The sequence below is a fragment of the Carassius gibelio genome, chromosome A13 (assembly GCF_023724105.1).
Source record: "Carassius gibelio isolate Cgi1373 ecotype wild population from Czech Republic chromosome A13, carGib1.2-hapl.c, whole genome shotgun sequence".
Taxonomy (NCBI): Eukaryota; Metazoa; Chordata; class Actinopteri; order Cypriniformes; family Cyprinidae; genus Carassius; species Carassius gibelio.
Genome location: NC_068383.1, coordinates 13,762,585 through 13,782,882, shown reverse-complemented (window position 1 = coordinate 13,782,882; position 20,298 = coordinate 13,762,585).

Here is a 20,298-nt window from a genome sequence, read left to right as displayed (position 1 = left end):
ATCTAACTTTATGTTATTACGCTAAACTGGACATCCTTGTGTGTGATGAGGCAGGGTTCACATGTCCGGCCTGCACATTGTTCAGAGCCATTGTCCCAGGGATTGTCTGGCTCCAGACCTCAGAAACCCTAATTACATGTCTGCAAAAACAATACAATACCAGACAAACAAGGCAGCTTATCACTTAAGACTCTCCATGCACAGTTTTCATCCCCAATGTTTTGCTTTTCTCTATGTCTTGTGTCAGAAGTAAAAGAAAGCATACTGTGTTCTTATATACTGTAACAAATAAAGCAAGCAAACAATAAGTGTCCTATGATTTAACAGGGTGCACAGAGCACTGGCCATGGTTTCGGCAGTCAAATGTAAAACCTGTAAACAGAAAGATCAATTTATAATGGGAACAAGATTCTTCAACAACAACAACAACCGAATGTGTATATCTTGGTATTTATATCAAATATCTGTGATAATTAATGAAAATGTTAGAAAGGATCACTGCCCAATGAAAGAGATAACTGATAAAAGATGAAACAGTAGGCCCACATACAATCCATAACTTGCTTCTGCTTATCTGCTGTTTCTTCAAAGGCTGCACCAAAAGAACATTAAGGCCATTTGAGTCAGTAATAGGACATGACATATAGAGAAAAACATACAACCTGGGTCAAATATGGTGCTTGTTAAGATAATGAATGCCCCATGTGAACACTATGCTGTACAGATCTCACGTACCCACTCTGATGAAACTGAAGCCACATAACAGACGTTTGCACTAAACTGTATTCTATGCTGAATATTGCCCATGTTTTGACTGTCCGCAAACATTCCTTTGATTTCTGCATGGCAAAAACCCACATTCTCTTACTAAACAGACACCAAGGAAATCCAAGCTATAAATATATAACTATAATAATAGATTTACACTTGATTTTCTATTCTATACATTTGATTTTTATTCTATCTACTTGATTTATTTTATTTATTAAAAAAAACCTTGACCCTCTAAAACTAGTAACACTTTAAAATAATGTTCCATATATATGTATACATACATATATATATATATATATATACATACATATATATATATATATATATATATATATATATATATATATATATATATATATATATATATATATATATATATATATATATATATATATATATATATATATATAGTATAACACAATATTAGCACTAAGCAATAACAAGTAACAAGTAAGCAATAGTGAATTAGTAAGGAATAGTGCTTAATCTAATGTGGTAGTTCACTACTAGTTAACTAGGAACTACTTAGGTTTTCCATACCTCCTCAAGAACCACAGTAAACAGGTCCGTAATTAAAATGTATAATGCATAATGTATAATTAATTCTAAAGTGAAGGTCTTGGTAACCTACTGACACAAGTAGTGTGTATATATATATTCTAGATTTGGTTACACTTCAGTCATTATGAGTGGGTTAACGACATCTTCACTTTAGAATACTGATCAAAATAATTAATAATTACTCAAGAAGGATGTAGTAACACTTGAATCATTACTATCAAAGACCTTACATATATCTCAAAAGCTTACAATGACGTCAGTCAGCTTTTCACTTAGAATATCTATCCAAATGATTAGTAGTTCCTTTAAAAGGATTTGGTAATATTTTAGTCATAACTAGTGGGTAACCATTTCACTTTAGAATTAATTATACATTATGCATAATTCACATTAATTATGAACCTGTATAGTACCTCTAAGTAGTTCTCTGGGATATGTGACCATGGTCAACAAGACAAGTCTTAAGTGTCAATTCTCGAAATTGAGATGTATACGTAAACTGAAAGCTGAATAAATAATCTTCCACTGATGTATGGTTTATTAGGATTGGACAATATTTGGCTGAGATACTACTATTTGAATATCTGGAATCTGATATATAAATACTAAGAAATTGCCTTCAAAATTGTTTATTACTAATATTACTAATAAAAAATTATGGTTTGATATATTTATGGTAGGAAATGTACAAAATATCTTAATTGAACATGATCTTTACTTTATATCCTAATGATTTTTGACATAAAAGAAAAATTGATAGTTTTGACCCATACAATGTTTTTTTGGCTATTGCTAAAAATATACCCCAGCGACTAAAGACTGGTTTTGTGATCCAGGGTCACATATATGAAAAAAATAGCAGTTACTGATTAGCTAATATTGAACTTGGTGTTCCTGTGGCTCAGTTGTACATCATTGCGTTAGCAAAGCAAAAGGTTGTGGGTTCAATTCCCAGGGAACACACATACTGGTAAAAAAATGTATAGCCTGAATGCACTGTATGTCGCTTTCTGCTAATGTAAATTAACTCCCACTTTCAGCTGAGCACTATTAATCAGAGTTTCTTGTTAGTTAGCAGTAGTTACTATGTTATTTGTGCATTAATTATTTGTTTCTGTGTAGTTCTTCATTAATGACATTAATACAGTATTCTGAAGTGTTATCATGTTCTCTTATTCTTTTTCTATTCTATCTATTTTTATATAATATAAAATTATATTTTATAAAAATATATTATAAAAATATTAAACTATTATATAAAAGATAATAACAATTTGACCCTGTAACACCAGTTCTATCTATTCAATTTATTTTCCCTCAATATTTTTATTCCTTTTATTTATTTATTTGTTTTATTTGCTATGTGTACTGCGTTAGACTAACTGGGACTTGTAACAGCACATGTGGCTTTGTGGTTTGATTGCTTCTCTTGCCCTCATTTGTAAGTTGCGTCTGCAAAATTATTAAATGTAACTGTAAAAATATTAAACACAATTACTTTAATGATGCTTACTTTATCCATTTAGTCCATAACTTTCTATATTTAAACAACGATATTGTGAAATATCAAGTTTCTTCTAAAAGACAGTCTAGCACTCCATAGATGGTAATATGAAGATGTGCAGATTATTGTATTAAAGTATAACAAGCTACTAAAGGTCAGCAGGGAAGCTCTTTTTAAACTGTGCCTCATATAAATAATGCAGAACTTGGTGATTCTTACTAAACTGGATTATAATTGCATTATTGGTTTACATAGCCTCCCGAAGTATCCCAAAGGGAAGTTCTTTGGCAAAGATTTGCTTTAATATGTCCTGAAATTGTTACCAGCTGACTTGGCTACAGGAAATGCGTCTCTCTTAAAAAAAAAACTCAAAGCAAAAATACTAGTAGCAAGCCTGTTTGGTTTTATCGTTGTTCATTAAATTGCAACATGCAGACATCTTAGAATTTAATTACAATCATTTTTGTTTAATACTTTATACAAAGTCTGTGATATAATTTAATCTTATCAATCTGTCGTCTCCCGAGGTTAGCTTTTTTCGTGCTACTATGAATGCATCTCTTGACCTTCTAACACTCTTGAGACTAACATCAGAGCCTTGTGGAGCAAGATCAAACCCATAATAGCCCTGTGTTCTATTTTTCTCTCTTTCTCTGCATGAGACAGGACACAATGTCTTCATGCAGTGGTGTGCAAACTTAGATCATAAAAATCACACCAAGAAGGTATTTCACCAAAAAAACAAGCAGATTTTTTTAGAACTTGTTTACAACTACACTGAATTAGTCAAACGGCCAGATCTATTCGCCACTGTCACGGCACATGATGCAATGAGGCATGGAGATAGAACCAATTGCAGGTAAGTCGTTTATTTAGGGATAATCCAAAGGGGTAAACAGTCCAGGCAGGGGTCAAAACCAAACATAATCCAAATCCAACATAAACAAGACACGAAGACAGAGCAAGGCAAGGCAAGACAAGGCAAGGCAAGAGTTGACAGACCTGAATAATACACGACATTAAACAAGGACTCCGTAACACAGACTAAGACAGACTGGGTATAAATAGACAGAAGGATAATGAGGGAACAAGAGAAAGGTGGGGGACAATCAATTACACAACAAGGAGGAAGGTGACCAAATAAGGGAGGAGGAAGTGATCTGGTGACAGACACCATGAGCAAGGAGGACATCTAGTGGAACCCCAGGGAACAACAACCCAGACACTGTGACAGTACCCCCACTCTACGGAGCGGCTCCCAGACGCTCCATGACAAGACACAACACAGAGACCAGGAGGGAGGCGGACAGGTGGAGGCTCAGGGGGAGGGATGGAGGGCCGGAAAAGAAAAACATGGGGAACAAACACCAGAAATGTAAACATAAAACAGGGAGACCAGGAGGGAGGAGGACCGGAGGAGGTTCAGGGGGAGGGACGGAGGGCCAGACTAACTGAGGGGAACAGGCAGACACATAACAAAAACACAAAACAGAAGTCCATGAAGGACATAATGTGGCGTCCACCAGGGTGGAGCAGAAGACGACCACAGCCATGTGGTCGAAGCCAGAGCCCCCCAGGGCGGAGCGGAGCACCACCACAACAGTGTGGTCAGGGCGGAAGCCCCCCAGGGCGGAGCAGAAGACCACCACGTCCTTGTGGTCGCCGCCAGAGTCCCCCAGGACGGAGCAGATGACCACCACATCTTTGTGGTCAAGGCCGGAGTCCACCAGGGCGGAGCGGAAGACCACCACAGCCATGTGGTCGAAGCTAGAGCCCTCCAGGGCGGAGCGGAAGACCACCACATCTTTGTGGTCAAGGCCGGAGTCCACTAGGGTGGAACGGAAGACCACCACATCTTTGTGGTCGAGGCCAGAGTCCACCAGGGAGGAGCGGAAGACCACCACAGCCATGTGTTCGGGGCGAGGGCCCCCCAGGTCAAAGCGGAAGACCACCACAGCCATGTGGTCAGGACGAGAGCCCCCCAAGGTGGAGCTGACCTCTGTGCGGCTGGACCAACGGGACTACGAAACTCCGGTAATCCCCTGGTGTCTTTACTGGACTCCAGAAGATCGGTGACTTGACCTGACTCTGGATGGTCAGAGGTGACTAGCCCTGACTCTGTAGGGTCAGCGGTGACTAGCCCTGACTCCGGAGAGTCCACCGGAACCTGACTCGACTCCGGAGAGTCCACCGGAACCTGACTCGACTCCTGAGAGTCCACCGGAACCTGACTCGACTCCTGAGAGTCCACCGGAACCTGACTCGACTCCTGAGAGTCCACCGGAACCTGACTCGACTCCAGAGAGTCCACCGGAACCTGACTCGACTCCAGAGAGTCCACCGGAACCTGACTCGACTCTGGAGAGTCTACCGGAATCTGACTCGACTCTGGAGAGTTTGCAGGAACATGACTAGACTCTGAACTGTCTGTGAAAACCTGAGGCGCCTCGACTTCGGGCACTGCCTCTGGAACGGCCTCGGGCACTGCATCGGGAACGGCGCCGCCTCGGCCTCTGGAACAGCATTGGGCACCACCTCGGCCTCTGGAACAGCATCGGGCATGACCTCGGGCTCCACCTCGGTCATGGCATCGGGCACTGCCTCGGCATCGGCCACCTCCTCGGCCTCTGGATCAGCATCGGGCACCGCCTCGACCTCTGGAACAGCCTCGGGCACCGCCTCGGTCACTGCATCGGGAACGACCTCTGGCACCGCCTCGGGGACAGAAGCCGCCCGCTCGGCCAGGCCAGGCTTTGAGAAACGGTAGAAACCTGTCTCCCGCGAGTCAATGGCACCTTGACTGGAGACTCAGACGTTGAGTCGGCCATCTTGTGCTGTGGCTCTAAGCTGGCGACCATCTTGTGCTGTGGTGCTAGGCTGGCGGCTATCTTGGGCTGTGGCGCTAGGCTGGCGGCCATCTTGGGTTGTGGCGCTGGACTCGCGGCCATTTTGTACTGTGGCGCTGGACTGGCGGCCATCTTGTACTGTGGTGCAGGACCAGTGGCCAATTTGGGCATTGGCGCTGGATTAGCGGCCCTCTTGTGCTGTGGCGCTGGGCTGACAGTTATCTTGTGCTGTGGTGCTGGATTGGCGGCCATCTTGGGTTGTGGCGCTGGCTCAGCACCTTTGACGTGAACAGTCTTGGGAACTTCTAGGATCAGTGACAGCATGGAGAAATAGTCTAAAAATGAGTCAGCGGCCATCTTGAGCGTCGGTGCTGAGCTGGTGGCCATCTGGTACTGTGGTGTGAGGCTGGCTTCCTTCCTGCCTCGTGGTGCGGGGTTGGTGGCCATGCACCGCAGCGGCGCTGGGTTGGCGGCCATTTTGCTTCGTGGTGCTGGGTTGGTGGCCATGCACCGCAGCGACGCTGGGTTGGCGGCAATCTTGGGTTGTGGCGCTGTGCTGGCGTCCATCCTGCCTCTTGCCGCTGATCTAGCGGCCATCATGGGCAGTGGCGCCACCATGGCGGGCGTGCGCTTCTTCTCACCTCTCCGTCCGCCATGGTGAGACGGTGGCTCTAATCCATCCCACACGAGCCCCGGGTCGAAGGGCGGTCCTGCTTGAGAGCGATACTGAGTATCCTCTCGACCAATTCCTCCTCGGCGACCTCCTCTGGTTCCCCGGAAAACCACCAGTCGAGTTCCTTCAAATCCATTCCTATCCCGCACTGTGGCTGGGGAGGAGACATAAGTTGACATAACGCTGGCTCTTGCAGTGAAGGAATCCTTCTGTCACGGCACGTGATGCAATGAGGCACGGAGATAGAACCAATTGCAGGTAAGTCGTTTATTTAGGGATAATCCAAAGGGGTAAACAGTCCAGGCAGGGGTCAAAACCAAACATAATCCAAATCCAACATAAACAAGACACGAAGGCAAGGCAAGACAAGACAAGGCAAGGCAAGGCAAGGCAAGGCAAGGCAAGGCAAGGCAAGGCAAGGCAAGAGTTGACGGACCTGAATAATACACGACATTAAACAAGGACTCCGTAACACAGACTAAGACAGACTGGGTATAAATAGACAGAAGGATAATGAGGGAACAAGAGAACGGTGGGGGACAATCAATTACACAACAAGGAGGAAGGTGACCAAATAAGGGAGGAGGAAGTGATCTGGTGACAGACATCGTGAGCAAGGAGGACATCTAGTGGAACCCCAGGGAACAACAACCCAGACACTGTGACAGCCACATGATAGATAATTTCTTTTGCGTTACATTATGCCCGGCTTTGGGCTGTGGGAGAGATTTCATTTGTTTCCATTTTCAGACAGCCAGAGAAAGACAAAATATGTTTGGTTGGTGACATCATACATGCTGAAGCATTCAAAGAGACCAGTGGAGAAAGTCTGGTCTGCATGTTTGGTATCTACCTGGTCTCCAACTTTACCATTTAGAACTTCTACAGAGTGAAGAATAACAAGCTCTGAAGATTCACAGTACAGAACTTGGAGTAGTATAAAAGTAGCCACAGAAGTACATACCCCCCATCCCCCCAAACACACACCTCCACCCAAAGACAGAATACATTAGACAATAAATATTCTACATGAGAACTTTGGCAGGACTTTGACAGGAATCTTAAACATGGCACCATATCGTATTTAAAACTGTTAATTGTGGATAGAAAATAAATACATACATACATATACTGAACATAATTATAAATGCAACACTTTTGTTTTTGCCCCCATTTGTTCATAAGCTAAACTCAAAGATCTAAGTACATTTCTATGTACACAAAAGGCACAAAAGCACACAATATTGTTCACAAATCTGTCTAAATCTGTGTTAGTGAGCACTTCTCCTTTGCTGAGATAATCCATCCACATCACAGGTGTGGCATATCAAGATACTGATTAGACAGCATGATTGTTGCACAGGTGTGCCTTAGGCTGGCCACAATAAAAGGCAACTCACAACAATGGCGTGATCATAATTTGCCAAAACATATCATTCGCATAGAGTTGATCAGGTTGTTGATTGTGGCATGTTGAATGTTGGTCTACTCCTCTTCAATGGCTGTGCAAAGTTTCTGGATATTGGCAGGAACTGGAACACACTGTCGTATACGCCGATCCAGAGCATCCCAAACATGCTCAATTGTTGACATGTCCGGTGAGTATGCTGGCCATGCAAGAACTGGGATGTTTTCAGCTTCCAGGAATTGAGTACAGATCCTTGCAATATGGGGTCATGCATTATCATGCTGCAACATAAGGCGATGGTCACGGATGTCAAGATCTCGTCACAGGATCTCTGTGCATTCAAAATGCCATCAATAAAATGCATGTGTGTTTGTTGTCAATAACACGCCTCCCCATACCATAACCCCACCGCCACCATGGGCAACTCGATCCACAACATTGACATCAGCAAACCACTTGCTTACACAACGCCATACACACTGTCTGCCATCTGCCCTGTACAGTTAAAACTGGGATTCATTAGTGAAGAGAGCACTTCTCCAAAGTGCCAGAGAATTTGGCAGTACATTCAATGTGAGCATCGAATGTGAGTATTTGCCCACTCAAGTCGGTTACGACGACGAACTGCAGTCAGGTTGAGACCCAGTTGAGGACAACGAGCATGCAGATGAGATTCCCTGAGACGGTTTCTGTCAGTTTGTGCAGAAATTCTTCGGTTATGAAAACCGATTAATGCAGCAGCTATCTGGGTAGCTGGTCGCAGACGATCTTGGAGGTGAAGATCCTGGATGTGGATGTCCCGGGCTGGTGTTTGCACATTGTCTGCAGTTGTGAGACCAGTTGGATGTACTGCCAAATTCTCTGAAACACCTTTGAAGACAGTTTATGGTAGAGAAATGAACATTCAATTCACGGGCAACAGCTCTGGTGGACATTCCTGCAGTCAGCATGCCAATTGTATGTTCCCTCAAAACTTGAAAAATCTGTGGCATTGTGTGGTGTGATAAAACTGCACATTTTAGAGTGGCCCTTTATTGTGGCCAGCCTAAGGCACACCTGTGCAATAATCATGCTGTCTAATCAGCATCTTGATATGCCACATCTGTAAGGTGGATGGATTATCTCAGAAAAGTAGAAGTGCTTACTAACACAGATTTAGACAGATTTGTGAACAGTATTTAAGAGAAAAAGGCCTTTTGTGTACATAGAAAAAGTCAGCTCATGAAAAATGGGGGCAAAAACAAATGTTTTGCGTTTATAATTTTGTTCAGTGCACATACATACATACATTCCACAATTTAGATTGAATAATAATAAAAGGTTATATATATATATATATATATATATATATATATATATATATATATATATATATATATATATATATATATATATATATATATATATATATATATACAAAACACAATTGTGTCATTTTGTCTTTTATTTATTTTATTTTTTTGCCAGTTTTTGTTGGTTCGGGTAATGGTAACCCAAGTGTTATGTTGTAACGCAAGTGAAAGCACAATTTAATTTGTGCTCCATTACCTTAAACTGTGTGTCTAAAATTCCAAGGTAACTAGTAAATAGAGTAGTAATTCACCCTATCGAATTGTGAATGCAATTAAGAGAAAAGTAAACAGCCCTGGGCAGGCAATAACACGAAGTGGAGTTGATTCAAGAAAACCCTCCGAAAGTACTTAGTGAAATTAGACCAGAACTGATAACATCTACTTACCAAACTTAATTAGTTCAGGCACTCAGATGTTTCAAAGCATTCCAGGTTGTCTATAGAAAGGCTGTCCCATCCTAGGTTTTTGTTCTTGGCACATGCAATGTTTTTCATCTGTTTTTTGTTTTGTTTTTATCACTGCTATGTGTAATACAAACCTATGCACTGGTCTAATACAATCAATGATCTTTTAAAAGCCACAGAGAATCTATAAAACAAGTTCAGAGAGAAGACACATGATTGAGATTTGTCAAAAACAACTAAAGGTACTTTTATTTGACATTGCAGATGACATGCAAAACCCGAAATCAGAGGGGAGCAGGCACACTGTTGTGAACTGAGAAGTCTGTGTTTTCTCAATGTGGCCCCCACTTCAAGCTTTGCTGATGTGAAGGAAAGTCATGCAGTGGTGACTTTCGGCCGTCAGCATCAGGGAGTCCAGCTCGCTTGTCTGCTTAAGCCTCTTGATATGAGTGTGAAAGCTGTTCTTAATAAAAGTTTCAAAGGGAGAGATAAAAAGGAGGAGAAATTGAGCAGAATGGGCAGCATTATTCCTGCTCTGTATGGTGACTCCCCTAGTGGAGGTGTTCCCCCGACCGCAGGGGCTCGCAGAGGTCGGCGGAGATGTCGCCACCATCGCCCAAGGGCAGGGGCGAAATCACTCGCCTCTCACAGGCTTCAAAGAGCTGGGCAATTACACTCAAGTAGCCAAATGAATAGATGTCTGAGCTTGCCAGCAGTTTCTTCAGAAAAACAGAGGAGGCCTTTGAGAGGGAGAGGAGGGGAGAGCCACACCTTATGAGTAATGTGTAACAACTCGTTTGATAATTGCAGGGGGAAAAAGCTGCTCGTCTTCTATCCCGAAAAAAGGAACCCACGCCAGCCGTTGGCTCTGATCGCAGACAGAAAAACCGGAGGGAAAAATGCAGAATGGCAGTGCTCCATATGAGCAATGTTGTTTAGAGAAGGCATCCATTGTGAATGCTACTCTGGAGCAGTGGCACATACGAAGTCAGCTTCCCATTGAGTGGGCTGAAAAGGGCCTTTGATTGGAAATTGCTCTGGCAGGAGAGCACACCTGCAGAGAGTACTCTATAGAGTCTTTTGGAGGGCCCAGCAGCTGCCAGAGCTGTAAGTCTGGGCACCTAGTGGGCCGAAGAATAGAAGCTTTGGAGTCTTTCAATGCAAAGCCACTTAGTAACAGAAGGCATGTGCCAAGCTTGCAAAGGGAGAATGAAAAGTGCCCTTCGGAGTTGACTAAATATCAGGGGGCACTTCTTCGGAACTCCCCCAACCCCCTCTTGCACTTCTATTTGTGAGAACAATAACAGACCTGAGAGCCCAAACCGCAGAAATATACCAACAATCGCCAGGGTGAGGGGCGAGGAACTCAGCCGGAGTGTGGAAGCCATCAATTACACAGAGCAAAAGTTAAAAACCCAGCGGGACCAACGCATTAGAATGCAGAGATATGCAGGCCTGCAGGCGATGGACGGCTCTGCTGTGCTGTGGTTGAGGCCCCAGAAATGTACTGTGTGAAAGAATATGGACCATGACTGAGAACATTCGACCACAAGCCTCGGTTTTATGCAAGGTTCCATCTTTCATTGTTTGGAACACTATCTTTCAGAGGCTTGAATAATGAAAAATTGGTCTTAAAGGGACAGTGCACTCCAATATGACAAAAAATCTGTCATCATTTACTCGCGCTCAAATGATTCCAAACTTGTGTGGCTTTCAAAAAAATATATTTTGAGAAATGCTGTTTCAATTATATGGACAAAAACAGTTGGAGAGAGAAAGAGAGAGAGAGAGAACGACATGAGGGTGAGTAAACAATGACAGAATTTCCATTTTTGGCTGAACTTGTTGAATGCAGCATAGTCTCCAAATAAACCCACCAAAGGGTTTAACTAGACTTCCACTGTATACCACTTTGGAAAATCTCATCTGAAAGACTTCAAGGGAACAAAAGCAGTTGACTGTCCAGGCATTTAGGTCCCAGATCCCCTTGCGTTCTTTCGGCTGAATCCCTCTGAAGACACCGCCTGACACATAGAGAGCCATGTGCAAGAATTACACAAAGCATTGTCAACTGAAGTATCTCCCGGCAGCTAATTTATGATGCTCTCAAAGCAATTTTCACAGTCAGAAAAGTGCAATTGTATTTTCCAGCTCATTAAACCCAAGCACAACAAAGCTTTCATCCTTTCAACCCCCTCCCTCTTTTTCCACCCCTCCAACCCACAGTCTGCATTTCAAAAGAGGCAACATAAAAACACAAGCCTCCGCTAAGTGTAAAATAAACATTTTGCTCTCATTTCTATGTTTTTACGGTCACCACCAGGAATCTCTCTGTGCGTACAGCACCGATGAGAGCGCGGGGCTTGAAGTGTTCATAAATGTGGCACAGCTCAGATTCAGTGAGAATTTAAGGCTTGTTTATTCAGAGGGCCTCTTTGCTCTCCTCCCTCCCTTTTGTTCTGGGTTTCATGGGAGGACTTGGAAATTGTAATCTCAGGACAATCAGCCTGACTTATTTGTTCAGGCCCTGTCTCACTCGTAATCGCAGTAAACCCTTTAAATCATGTGAGTACCTGTTAAAGAGCCTCACTGCGGTGCCTGCATTCCCTGGCCTCTGAAATCTCCCTGCTTGAAACATTCTCTCAGTCTCAAGTGCTTAATACATGTAAGCAGTTAAATCAGTCTCATGTCAGAAAAGTGCTCTTGATAGATGGCTCTTGTTTAGTTTTGATCTTTGTTTGTAGGACTTAAAAACAGTTTGGTTTCTGGGTTTCTTTATAAGTAAAGTGGGATGATGCTACAATATGCTGACTATGACTTCATTTCTTGTCTGTTTTTGACTGTAAACATCTGAGCTTCTAATTATAAACAAGAACCAGCATATCTGCCACAAAGAATCAGGAATTAATTTGCAATAATGCTAATGACAAACAGGTCATTAAATACACAGAAGTAACAGTGACATGCAGACCAATGCTTTCAGAGTGGTTGATAAGTAAGGTCTGCACAAGAACAGCCTCCTTTGAAGCAAAAACACATCTCTGCTGAGGTATATGTGCTCTGAGGAACATTAAGTGCTGGTTTTCTGTCAGGCCTCAATCAAAGTTGGGCTGAAGAACCAAAAATGGATTATTCACACTTCTGTGAAAACCTAACTCATTGATTCATACGGAGAGATTTTGCGCACAGAGTGAGAGTGGATGGAGCATTCGAACTCATGGTCACATTATTTGGTTCCTCACTAAACCACAAAATGGCCACAATTAGTTTCTCATCCCAACAGTCAAAACCATGTGACCACGCTTATTGTCCTTTGCTTTCCCCAAAAAATTTTGGCTTTAATCCACAGCTAAAGTCCAGAAAAATTGCCTCAATTGTCTGCCGTCATCTTTGTCGTGCATCTTAAGTGTTATTTGCTTTTTAGTGTAATGGATATTAAATTTCCCCTGAAGTAGAAGAGAAAAGGAGAAAGTAATGCAACTAAATGAAAAAAATATATACTTAGTCTGTCAGGTCATGCAATTAAACTTGATAAACTGGAACGTTTAGGCAATTCCCTTGCAGCATGCTTTATAAATGATCCTGACATGAAAATGACACTGCAAAACCTCATCTCATTTTCTCAAAATCTACTTGCACAAAATTATTCTCTCATTAAAGGGACAGTTCATCCAAAAATTAAAATTCTGTCATCATTTACTCACCCTTATGTTGTTCCAAACCTGTATGACTTTCTTTCCTTTGTGGAACACAAAATAAGATATTTTGAACAACACTGTGTGGAAAAAGACATCGGGACATATCCCAAAAAATCTGAAGGTCCTACAGGGGTATAAACAACATGAGAGTGAGGAAGTGATGAGAGAATCCCTAACTTCATTAAAAAAAGGTTTGATTAAAAAACAAATATCTTAAAATATGGGTCAGTGACAAGAAGGGGTTGGCAAGATGAGAAATGCAAAAATCTTTTAAAAACTTGTTATGGAAGCATGCATCAGGTATTTAAAAATGTACATAGCGTGTTTATGTTGATTTTATGTAATTAAAAAGGACATGTAACATTTTTTTACAAAAGTTAAGACTGAATGTACATGAAAATGTCAAATGGTGTAACTACCAAAGAATGAGATATATTAAATATTTTATCCACCTAGCGTAAACTCCGGTGAGAATATGCTAGTCTTGTGAGAAACAAGTTTTGTTTACAGCAAAGGAAAATCAGTGTCCTCTTGGCTTATATTGAAATCCTCTGACATTTTTCTTTACAAATCCTTGTTTTGTACTACTACGTGACCAGTGTTTTGTTTTGCTCTCTCGTCACCTGCTCTGTTCGTCCCCTCCGCCTTCATCACCACGTTTGCTTACGTCCTATGTCATCTGCTGGACTCTCTCGGGAACGCAAATACAACAGTTAGCAAGTTAGAGATTAAGGTTTATAAAGTTTGATATTGATAAATATTGATATTTTTCTTACACTAATGAATTGCGTCACTTCAGAAGGCATTTATTAACCCCCCAGAGCCGTGTAGACTTCTTTTATAATGGATTGATAAAAATTTTTGGACTTTTTGGGGTACCAACCACTGCCATTATAAATCTTGGAAAAGCCAGGATGTTTTTTAATATAACTCTGATTGTGTTCATCTGAAAGAAGAATGTCATATAAACCTATGGCTCAAGGGTGAGTAAATCATGGGGTAATTTTCATTTTTGGGTGAACCATCCCTTTAATTAAATAGTACTAATGTAAGATTATGCAAAACTAGCTGATCTGGTGTTTTATTGAGAATTTCAATTTTTTTTTAAATAAGATAAATTATTTGGTACAAAGATTTATGGTTATACCACATTGACAGTTTTGCAATCATCCCCCAAATAGTCTCTCAAGATAAATTAAAGGCAGAAATTTTAGACTTGATCCACAAAAAAGAGAATGTTTGCAATTAATTTATTTAATTTATTTTTTTTAATTTTAACCCTTTAAAATATAATAAAACCTTATGGAGAAAAAAGAATGCATCAAAAGATTGACCCATATACAAATTCATATTGTCTCTCATTAAAAAAAAATGTAGCCAGCTAACAAGTAAAATAGTTAAATACTGTCCCCAAAAGAGTTTATTTATGCTGCTTTAATTGATGTTTCAGTTGTGTTTCAGGTTGGTATTTGTGATATTTTCAATAAAATACCATATATTTTTATTGTACATTTCTTGTTCATTTGCACTTAACAGTCCATGACCAGTAATTTGTATCAGTTTATATAAAATGACAGAAAGGGACGGCTGCATTAAAAGGTTCATGGCTCTATGGTGTGTTCAGTCTCTCAGCTGGGATGCTCAGCAGTTCATGGGCGGCTTATCCTTATAATTGTTCAAAAACATGAGTGCGACAGTTGAGTTAAAGCAGGCAAGATTTTTCTGTGGGGAAGTCAAATGGCTTTAGGATTGGGGCCATGATGTTAGCCTAAATTGATTGGGTCAGGTCAAGCTGTTGTTAAGTCAAATAAAAGGTCAAGATACTTTCTACTTATCCGTGTCACCCGAGGCCTCTGTTTTAAGTGCCCCCTCTGGGCAGAGCAAAAAATCTTAAGGAAACCCTATGCGCATGGATATAAACACAAGCCCAACTTGCCAAAGCAGTTTCCCTTTTGGGGCAGTTAAGCATTTATGAGGCCTGACCTCCACCATGTTTCACTTGCAACAACCCATTGGGTTCTAGTTTAAAAAGACGGCAAAGAGAACGCCGGTCAGAAATTTAAGAAAGACTACAGAAACTCGACCCAGGCCTATGACCCGCTTATATTATGCAACAAAAAATTATATACTGTTTAACAAACAATACAGCATTATTCACAGACAACAACCTTTATTTTAAAGGCATATTAATGCTTACGTGTCACAAAAAACATATGCAAAGACATATGCATTTTGTTGTTAAGATGGCATTTCTCAAGATTATTAATGTGACCTACACACTCTCAGGTAAAACAACAAACTTGATAAAAAAAAAAAAAAAAAAAAAAAAAAAATATATATATATATATATATATATATATATATATATACATATTTGTGACTAGAAAAATCATAATAAGAAAGAGGCAACAAAAAATAATACAATGAAACGGTAAAAGACACCTCAGTGTAGAGCGACATAGATTTTTGATAACATTTAAATAACACTTTTTGGAGGCTTGGAATTCAGTTAGTGCTCTTGTTTTCTGTCACTGATACAGCAATAATCATTATCCAAGAGGTAATTCTCCTCAGACTTGGCAAAGTCCTGACTGTGAGATGTTAATGATAGTTTTCATTTTTTCTCAGTGGCATACAGCCATTGCGCTCTGCCTACTTCTGTCACATCAACACTTCCTCTCGGCCACCATTTCACAGAGGGCTATAACTGTGTCCCTTTGTGCTTCTGACAAGAGTTTAAGGTTCTAGCTGTCTCTATAAAACCTGGGAACAATGCTCAGATGTAATCCTGTTGGAGCTTGATGCCACTTGCTGGATTTTTATGCGAGCAGTCAGTTAACGTTCCTTGTGGCAACAACTTCATCTTAAATTGACTTTTCAAAGTGCTCTTTATCCTTTAAATGGATACTCAAAATTTTTAAAGAGCTATAATTAGTGCAATTGCTCTACAACATACTCGTTTGCATTCAAGCCTCTTAGGTTTTGAATCTTTGCTCTGGATCAGCCAACTTTCAGTCACACTGTGAAAATGTCCATCCTACTCCATGGCGACCTTGAAGGACTGATCTGCTTTTAAGGTCTATAATGACTTCTGACATAGTTTACTTGACTCCACGCTGTGACAGAAATGTCTTCTGGAGTCAAAGGCGGAAATCTCTGAAACAGGGCACCACTTTGGAACTTTAAAGCCAAACATGGTGAGATTATACTTTGAGGGGGATAAAAAAAAAGGCATACGTTTAAAAATGTGAATGAGAATAAGACAGATATTTAATATTTTGAATATTTTCCTGCATAATTATGCTGATTTGACAGGCTTAAATCATTTGCAATCAATAACCTCCTACCACTAAATGACAGGGACATACGGAATGAAAAATAAAATAATATTTTAAATACTTACATCTTGAGCAAGAACCTAATATGTGCAAAAGTCTGAAAAGCAGCCAATTTTAAGAACAGCCATAGAGAGACTGAACCCTACTAAGACCCTGCTTGATACAGAGATGAAAACGCTCAAAATTGGACTACTGTAATGTGCGTATGTAAACTGATCTTGACAAGCCAAAGTATTATCCACAGAACAAGATCTGATTAAAAAAACAAAAACCTTGAAGCCAAAAGTTCAAGTTCTGTGCCTTAGAGTATTCGAAAACACTGATCTCATTTAAAATGGTTACTTGTGCCCTTTTAAACCTCTTCAAGGATTTTCTTTGATCGTCCAAAAGCCTATGATTATCATAACATGATGCCAATACAATCTGTATGGATAAGCCACAAGATTTAATGTTTGTAGACGGTCCATTTTTAGTGGAGACTATAGAAAAGCATAGACTTGGTTATGAAGATGGAAATCTGTGAAGATGTCTGAGATTTTAGATGCTTAGAAGTATTGCTTTCTCAAAGGTTTTCATGGTCCAAATAGAAATGAGGCACATATCAGAAAGACACTAACATGCTAGGATGAGATGTGAGGAGGTAGTTGCCTCTCTGTAATATGGCATAACCACACATCTGTGATTGGCTCAACGAACAGCATGTCAGCACGGCTGGAGATAGTATGAAACTTCTTGAACTATTAATGTCAGCTGAGACAACACAATGCCAGTTTATCTAGAACATGCATCACAGATTTGTGTATGAATACTATTGCATCATAGATACTGGCATAATTCTGAACCATTAGTTTAAATTGGCATTAAAAAGACATTCGGTGTCATGTAAATCTGGAATATTTATTTAACTATGCAACTATGCACACTTACATTTGCTTATGTCCAGTGAACTAGGAGCAAACAAAAATGTATCACTCTATAACTGACACAACTTTTCCCAACAATTCTCCCTTCGAAAAGATGCATTTTCCAACCACAAGAGTCTCTAAGCAATCAGCATAGAATTCCGCTTGGCTTTATTTTTTTAAACATGAGAATCAAAGCTAAGGATGCATGAGAAATCTATGTAACCCCCCTTGGACATAGACAAACATTCCATCAAAAATCAGATCTTTGCAAAACTTTGAACTCATGACTTGACTATTGCTCTGCCAATGGAACAATTGCTCTTAAGCAGTACAATACTGTTTATGTTAGTCCTCTGTGCATGAGGGATTCCCAAAGAATAACATTGGGTGTTTACATTTCAAGCAATTATACTAACCTCAAGAAGAGTAACAGGAAAAATTAATTATTCAATAAAAAAAAGGTTGAGAGTCAAGGGAGACTGGAGGAAAGTTACGCATGACATTGAATTCCCCAAAGATGAAATAATGTCCTGAGATGACGGCAAAGGAAATGACTGAATGGTTAAATAGAAGCAAAAGGCAACAGCAATGTCCTCAGATAGAAATCTTGATGTGGTCTTTTAACATATCAACTTTGACATTGGCTCTAAGAATATGAAAAGCATGGGGTTTTAACAAATAATAAGGACATTGTGGCACTTTCAACAGTAACTTAAGTCTGGCTTTAATCCTGGTAATACCATGAAAATTACATATTCATCTTACATGTGTATATATATATATATCTTCAGAAGCATTTAACAGTCCACTTGTACAATTGTAGTGTCAAAATGTAAATATATCATGTCTCACATTAATGCCACGTAAATGCCAAGAACATGTCAACTCTACTGAATTAATTCAGCAGTAAGCCAAATATGTGCTCTTTAATTAATCATTTTGCATACAACAACAACAAAAAATCTCACTTTAAAGGGGCAATAATTGTAAAACGGCTTTTAAAATCACTTGATTTTGAGAATCTCCATATCAGATATGAAAATATTCTAGTTATATGTCGGTACAGAGTCCAAGGGTATAATAGTCTTAAATGTACACGTTTATATAAATAGAAAAGTTGTTTGGTATCTTTCACATCTTAACCATGTTAGCTTCTGCCATTCTGGGGTAATGAGTAGCACATAGACACACTACTTACAGTATTTTGCGTTGTAATAAATCAGAGAACCACTTCCTTAGTAAATGTTTCAATATGTGCATTGGTTTTGAAGAACACTTGGAGTGGTATTCTCATGGGAGGAGGTTACATGGGCCTAGCAATTACATTCACCAAGGATTTCGCTGAAAAACCACCTTACTGAGAGCAGGCACTGTGGATCAGCAGAAAAAGCAGTTCGCTGATGCTGTTGGATTGAAAGACATGTATGACACAGGAAGTCCAAAACAACAAATATTTTACAAGACCTATTAACAAATAAAAAAAGGCATTTGGCTTTATTCTTAACAAACTGTCTAACAAATATTACTTAAAAATCCTATTTAATAGACTGCACCAGTCTAATTTTAAAATATCAAACATGACACTGTATCATTGGTTTGAATCAGAATCAATGCCAAACAGCAGTTTTGACTGATGAATCATATGGTTCTAAAATGGATCTGGCTAATGACAGATGACCTAATGTTGTGGGTCAACTGTCCAGGTAAACAGACAAAAATAGTAATAGCTTCTAATACTGGTTTGGGCTACTAACCTTTTTCTTTTTCTTTCTTTTTTTATAATGTCACAGCTATAGCTGAATATTTCAATTCTACTTGGTTTCGCTATAGTTATTAAAACCAAACATTCCAGTTTTATAAATTAAAAACCTGAACGTATTTTATAGTATGATTTTAAAACTGTGTGCTTAACAATTGCTTAAATATTAAAACAACATTTATAATGCTTAAAATGCTGATTCATTTTAGTTCATTTATCTTGATGGCACAAAGGCCTAAATCCATTTTAAAAGTAGGGTAGAAACTTTAATGGTTTAATGGTCTGCTGCCTTATTTCCACTTTTATATTTTCACAAAAATCCGCAAAACAAACATGCTCTAATAATAAAAATGATCAAGCTTCAAAGCTCCAAAGGAGACATGTAGTGAGGCAACAGTTAACTGAGTGTTGCGCGCTGTCTGTGGGAACTGATTGCCCTCTGGCTATTGCCTTGACATTAAACTCTTCTAGGACAATTGGTTAAGTGGAGTTAACTGTTGCATATTCTCCCTGAGGTAGCTTCCTTTTTGATCTTGCCGAGACTGGCGCCTTCCAAAACAGGGCTTGTCTGCGTTATGAAATGCTTTGACTTTCGGTGAGGGGTTGCCAGTTGCGCCTCAATAGAGGCTTTCTGCAGTCTTAAAGGGCCAAGACAAGCTTTAAATTGCTGTAATGCAGCGTGACAAAATCATCGTCAATTCAGTCACATCATTTTTTCGGGTGACAGTTTTACGGAAAAAAAGCTGTTGTTTTTTCCATCGAACACAGGGATTTGTTTTTATGTCAAAGCAGACATTAAGCAATTTATATATAAATACTTATATAAATAATATAATATATAAATAAATATAATTTATATATTTAAAAATCGACTTAAAATGCAATAAAACATTTTATCTCGAAAAAAAGACTATTATCACTAGTCTTAATTTTACTAGGCTATAGGCACGCATTCAATAAAACCCCTCAAAATTATATCCCACATGCATTATAAAAACGTTTTCCACTATCTCCACTTTACAGCATTTTTATAAAGAAAGCTTGCAGAAATCGTGGACGAAGAGGCCAAGGAAGTG